This window comes from Lucilia cuprina, chromosome 5 (genome assembly GCF_022045245.1).
Source record: "Lucilia cuprina isolate Lc7/37 chromosome 5, ASM2204524v1, whole genome shotgun sequence".
In the NCBI taxonomy this organism is placed as follows: domain Eukaryota; kingdom Metazoa; phylum Arthropoda; class Insecta; order Diptera; family Calliphoridae; genus Lucilia; species Lucilia cuprina.
The window spans coordinates 27531410-27538584 of record NC_060953.1 but is presented as its reverse complement, the minus strand read 5'-3'; the positions used below and the strand labels follow the sequence as shown (position 1 = coordinate 27538584).

Here is a 7175-nt window from a genome sequence, read left to right as displayed (position 1 = left end):
TTTTTTTTGCTTTGCTTTTTATTGTGTTTTATAAACTTTACCATTGCTTTTGCTTCATGGTTGTAAATTTTATCATGCAAAAGATCGACTTGGCTAAATTTTACATGTACTGGAGTTAATAATATAAATAGAATTTTACTTAAAGTAACTAATTAGAAAAATTATTTTGCAAATAATATCTAAAAAAATAAGAAATCAAAAAATTAAATAGGATGTTGTGGGCAAAATATTTGAATAATTATTAATTGAGCCTATATATAAAACTATAGTAAAATGCTGTGGATTATGTCGGTACTTTTTGTACAACAATGCAAATTGTAAAAGATTTTTCTTAATTACTTTTCTTTGACGTTTGTCGCAAAACTTATACGCCTTATAATAAGCATTCGTTCATTCATTCATTGATTAGATTTTTGATTTGTGTCCTCTAGTCACCCTGGACCATATAATTGACTTTTGTTTGTATACCTAAATAAAAAGGGAGTCTAAAATAATTATTGTATGTGACTTGGGTATATTAGGAAAGGACACTACCCTCCCATCCGACTGCTATGCTGCTAATCAAAGGCTCCCGCGGTCCTACTACTGATATCAATTTTAGTAGTTCACTTTCCTCTTGAAAATTTACTTCTCATAACATACAACGAAAACATAGTGAAAGATGTACTCTGGTAAGGATTGTAGAGCAAGTGCTATTTATAAACAAACAATAAACCTACGTTAACAATTGTGATTTTTTTGTTTGACTTGGCATTACTGTACAGTTTGGCTGTCATTTTATATGTTAGTGTTGTGTACAATTAGGACAACATATTCGTTCATTTGGTTTTCTTAATTTTATATTTTTGTATATAAAATATTATTGATGATGAAAAAAAAACGAACTTTTAAGAAAAATAAGTATATACATGGATATAACAAATGTTTATTAGTTTAGGTTGGATCTAACTTCGATGAATGCCTAACAGTGGCAAAAAAAGTGCTCCAGAGTTTCACTGTCTCTTGCACATGCTCTACATACGTCCGAATCCGCACGACCAATTTTGCTTAGATGTGTTCGTAATCCTGTGTATCGACTCAGAATACATACCATGATCTCATCAAGGTCAGGCCATGGGATCTTCGTCGTTCTACCCAGTGTTTCATCATTCCAAGAATCCTTATGGGATTTTCTCACATATTATTAGTTTTTGTTGCGTCGAATGGTTTTGCATCAGGTTAACTGCCCCGAGCTCCCGTCTCCTTAAAGCTATTACATTCGCTCTTTCATTATCGACTACTCCCGAGTGGGCTGGTACCCATATGATATGAACCTTACCTCTGGGAGTTAAAACCTTTTTACAATCCAATACGATCTTATATTTAGTTCTATCACCTGACATCGCCCTAATTGCCTTCTGGAGTGAATCTTCCAAAGTAGGTCAACTTCATTCTCGAACAGAGAGTAGGAAATTTATGTGAAACGTATCGATGGGACAAGCATTCCTTTCAAATTTGCAGCAGAGTGTTCAGAATATAGTTCTAAAATATAAATGAAAGTTAATTTCGTGAAATCAAAAACACAAAAGAAAAAGAACATTGCTTTTTCACTTCAGTTTGCCTTTGGATTTTGTTTCCTGTTTTCACATTTTTCATTGAATGATAATTTTTGCTTTAATTTATTTATTCTTAAAACGTAAAACAGTTTTATTCCTCTTAAAATAATAAAGTAAAGTGTAAATTTGATGTTAGTCTTTTAGTTCTATTTTTTTTTTGCTTTGCTTTTTATTGTGTTTTATAAACTTTACCATTGCTTTTGCTTCATGGTTGTAAATTTTATCATGCAAAAGATCGACTTGGCTAAATTTTACATGTACTGGAGTTAATAATATAAATAGAATTTTACTTAAAGTAACTAATTAGAAAAATTATTTTGCAAATAATATCTAAAAAAATAAGAAATCAAAAAATTAAATAGGATGTTGTGGGCAAAATATTTGAATAATTATTAATTGAGCCTATATATAAAACTATAGTAAAATGCTGTGGATTATGTCGGTACTTTTTGTACAACAATGCAAATTGTAAAAGATTTTTCTTAATTACTTTTCTTTGACGTTTGTCGCAAAACTTATACGCCTTATAATAAGCATTCGTTCATTCATTCATTGATTAGATTTTTGATTTGTGTCCTCTAGTCACCCTGGACCATATAATTGACTTTTGTTTGTATACCTAAATAAAAAGGGAGTCTAAAATAATTATTGTATGTGACTTGGGTATATTAGGAAAGGACACTACCCTCCCATCCGACTGCTATGCTGCTAATCAAAGGCTCCCGCGGTCCTACTACTGATATCAATTTTAGTAGTTCACTTTCCTCTTGAAAATTTACTTCTCATAACATACAACGAAAACATAGTGAAAGATGTACTCTGGTAAGGATTGTAGAGCAAGTGCTATTTATAAACAAACAATAAACCTACGTTAACAATTGTGATTTTTTTGTTTGACTTGGCATTACTGTACAGTTTGGCTGTCATTTTATATGTTAGTGTTGTGTACAATTAGGACAACATATTCGTTCATTTGGTTTTCTTAATTTTATATTTTTGTATATAAAATATTATTGATGATGAAAAAAAAAACGAACTTTTAAGAAAAATAAGTATATACATGGATATAACAAATGTTTATTAGTTTAGGTTGGATCTAACTTCGATGAATGCCTAACAGTGGCAAAAAAGTGCTCCAGAGTTTCACTGTCTCTTGCACATGCTCTACATACGTCCGAATCCGCACGACCAATTTTGCTTAGATGTGTTCGTAATCCTGTGTATCGACTCAGAATACATACCATGATCTCATCAAGGTCACGCCATGGGATCTTCGTCGTTCTACCCAGTGTTTCATCATTCCAAGAATCCTTATGGGATTTTCTCACATATTATTAGTTTTTGTTGCGTCGAATGGTTTTGCATCAGGTTAACTGCCCCGAGCTCCCGTCTCCTTAAAGCTATTACATTCGCTCTTTCATTATCGACTACTCCCGAGTGGGCTGGTACCCATATGATATGAACCTTACCTCTGGGAGTTAAAACCTTTTTACAATCCAATACGATCTTATATTTAGTTCTATCACCTGACATCGCCCTAATTGCCTTCTGGCTTTCTTTCTTGTGAAAAGACAGATTTCCTTTTCTGGCGGGTTAACATTGAGGCCTCTCGGTTGAGCTCTGCTCAAGGCTGTATTCGGAGTCTTATCAGCTCTACTACACAAGTAATTTGGATGCATCTAAGTAGTGAATAACTTCGTTTAAGACGGTTTCTACCGATTCTTTCCCTTTAAAAGTATTACGACATCCTATGTATAGCAGACAGGTCTAAGCCCTTTCTCGGTTAGGGTCCTTTGGAGGCTATTAATAGTGGCATACCGCGTAATACCTTTTTCCTGATAGCTATATCGTACATCTCGCAGCTTATCCATCTATTCCTTAGCATGTGCAGATCTGCGCTCTCGCAGAGAGCTGTCTTCGAACGATTCAACCAAGGCACTTTTTACCTGATAGCTATATCGTACATCTCGCAGCTTATCCATCTGTTCCTTAGCATGTGCAGATCTGCGCTCTCGCAGAGAGCTGTCCTCGATTCAACCAAGGCACTTATGAGCATTTTTACTTTGGCGTCTATGTCCCCTTTATTTCGACATTGAAAAGTGTCCTGACATATACGGTTCTTTAGTAAAGAACCGAACATTGTCCGATTAGTTTTAGACTTACAGGCAAATCCCGGTATAACAAATATCACTTTAACGAAAATCCGATATAACGAATACAAAAATTTCTAACATTAACTACCTTATATAGCGAACGTTATTAAAATTTTAAGCTCGATATAACGAATGATAAGAAAAAACAATCCAAAATCAAGCAAATAACTAGTTTTTTGCATTGACGACCTTGCTCAATACGTTAGAGTACCGTTACCTTTTTTCAATGACTACACATTTAATACATGCTTTGTTGATTTTTTATATTGTGTTTTTAAAAGTGCAAGCGTTCACGTGTATTTATCAACATTGGAAAAAAATATTGGATGAGTGTGAAAAGGGCAAAAGCCTCAGAATTTTCCAAGTATGGAATACCAAAATCTTCCATTTGTACTTTAAATAAAATGAAAACTCATTAGAATAATTTAGAATCTACCAAAAATGGGTCAAAAAATCGTCGATCTCTAAAGAATGGTGAGTATCCTCTGATGGAGAAGGAGCTTTATCATTGGTTTATTGAACAAAGGAAGAAGCACATTCCAGTTAATGGAACTGTTTTAAAAATCAAAGCCATTGAAATACAAAACAGACTTTATAGCGGCGGATTCCATGCAAGTGGCGGTTGGCTGTCAAGATATTAAAAAAGATACCTTATAAGACTTCTTAAAGAATCTGGGGAGAAGTTATCATCCCGAGCCGATTTGGTGGAACCTTTTAAAAATGACCTCCAGAATATTATCATCGAGAACAATCTAACTGTTGATGCAATTTTCAATGCGGGTGAAACTGGTATGTATTGGAAAATGCTACCAGATAAAACTTTTGTGCATGCTGGGGAAGTAACTGCTCCAGGTAGAATGCTGTCGAAGGAGAGGGTGACACTTTTACTTTGTGCCAATGCTTCGGGATCAAAGAAGATTAAACCTCTTCTGATTGGAAAGGCAAAGAAACCCCGCTCATTTCGGAACAAAATGTTGTCCATAAATTATCTTCATACAAATAAAGCGTGGATGAATGCTGAAAATGTTGATCCTGAAGAAATTGTCAATATTACACAAGAAACTAAAATAAGACATGCATATGCAATAAATAGTTTCGAAACTTGTATTTTATGAAGTCAGCAGAACAATATTGATTGTTCAAAGTCATTAGTTTTGCGAGAACTTCAGGGAGAAGCAGTCCAAAAAAGTTTACAACTAGGACAAAAACAAACTTCAATAAACGATTTTTTCCAGTCTTCCTAACTTGTAAAAGGCATAAAATTTAATAATTTTGAAAAATATGCACATCATTTTTGTGATCTTATTAGTTTGTTAAGATTAAATGTAAAATATTATCTTATCATCATGAAATAAATATACATGTTTTTTTGTTTATATAATTAAAATAAAATGATTAAAAAAAAAAATCTCGATATAACGAATTTTTCGATTTAACGAAAGGGCCTGACAATATATCATTCGTTTAACCGGGATTTGCCTGTATTCCGAAACTTTATGGGTTTTGGTGACGGCCGTAGTATTTCGATGTGATCAAGTCTTTAGTATTAAGAAAATCCATGCGATTCGTGTTTGTACTAGCCCAAGCTACATGGTGGGAGTTAACATCACAACCTATTACAATTTTCTTATTTTTCCTTTGTGCCTCTTCGACCAGTTTCATCAGGTCCGACTTTGGTGCAAGATATATGTTGCCACGACCTTGCTTCAGCACCGTTGAATCCGATGAGAATAATCCTGTTGAGAGGAGAAAACATAAGTTCTTGTGACGAGACAATGTATCAGCGTAGAAAAGTTGGAAATGTATGTGATTTAGTCCAGAAAACTTGTTGCGAATTATCCAAGGTTCCTGTATTAAAGCTATATGTTTCCTACCTGTGGTAATTTTAGCCATCAGAGCGTTGGTAGCCGTCTCACTCCGATCCAAATGATAACCTCAATCATTGTCATCCATTTAAACTGTCTTTCAGGGAGTTAGTGATCACTTCCCCGCTCATTGGATTTGACTCTTCCATGTAACCTGAAGTGACCCGTATACGTTCATTACCCAGTTTACTGCTCCATTCTTTTATGTAGACAAGGGACTTTAGAAGCACCGGAAGCTCGCTCTTTTTTGCCAGTCCCAGCTTAGCTCCGTCCCAGGGAGGGGGTATACTTTCCACCAAGTTTTTTAGGGTGCTAAGACATTGGTGAGATGACAACCTCATCAACATCACGCCCACGCTCGCATCTCACGCACTCTATTGGTTGTTTGCCCTTTGAAACGACTAAATGGTCCACTATCTTATTGTTCACCAGATCTTCTACCTTTCTCTGTTGGCCTATTTGGAATTTTGCCTGTCGGTCTACAGGCATCGTAACTGCATAGCAGAGATCGTTCCGGAGTCTTCTTCTAACAAAAAAGCCTCTCTTTTCTCGCTTTTTGGGGCTTTTTTTGAGATACCCGTACCTTCGAGGTTGATTTCGCTTTCGTGGTCGTCTTGGGAATATCTTTCTTGGCGTTGTCACCCTTACTCTCAGGATTCTGACTTGAGGTTCCTTTGAGTGAAGTATGGCTTGGCTTCGACTATGTATTAGAATACGTGAGCTCTTTTTCTGCTTAAGTTTATTCTCAGTTGTCAACTCTTCGGGAGAACTGATCTTGTGAGAGAGTCCGATTTTTTCTTTGGAGTGTTGTTGGATTGACTAAGTTTGATTTTATTTAGTTTAGAATTTAAAATATAACATAATTTTTAGTAATTACTGGCTAATACCCGGTGTGCTCCGCTACCCCAATAAAAATTAAATACAAAATAACCAATAATTGTATTTGTATTTAATTCATATATGTATTTAACTCATATATATAGCCCGTTATCTTCTAAATGTTCACATTAACGTCAAAGTTATTCAAAATTTGAAACACTAGCTCTAGTAGTTTCTTAAATATACGACTATTTCTATTTAATTCATGTGAGAGCTTCAAGCTCCCAAGATAAAAGTCCGCCCCTTTTCCTCCAAAATATCCAGATGATTATTGAAGTAATTTGTGAAAAATTTGATGAATATATGAATATATTTTTCTTGACAAACAATATTTTTTATTTTATTCATATGGGAGATATCAAGTCCCCATTAAAAGTTAGCTCGTTATACTTTAACCCCCTTATTCACAAACAAAATTTTTTATTAATAAAAGATTTATAAAACAAAATTTCCATATTAATATGGGAGGTGTCGATCTCCTCAGGGGGAGTCCTGTAATAATTTATAAGAAAAACGAATTTTTGTATTTAATTTATATGGTAGGTGCCACGGCCCCTATTGACAAAAAAGTGCATCCGACAAAATTTGAGCACTGTTATTTTGTCTCAAATATACGAATTCTATATTCTCTTTCTATCTATTCTATTGCTAATTCAAAATACAGGAATACGCTATGAATATAT

General features: G+C 34.4%; 1 protein-coding gene across 4 annotated transcripts in view; it reads left to right on the top strand.

Moving 5' to 3' along the window:
* LOC124419980 overlaps positions 1-7175 on the top strand; it is a 110522-nt gene that overhangs the window by 89022 nt on the left and 14325 nt on the right. The gene's annotated exons all lie outside the window — the stretch shown is intronic.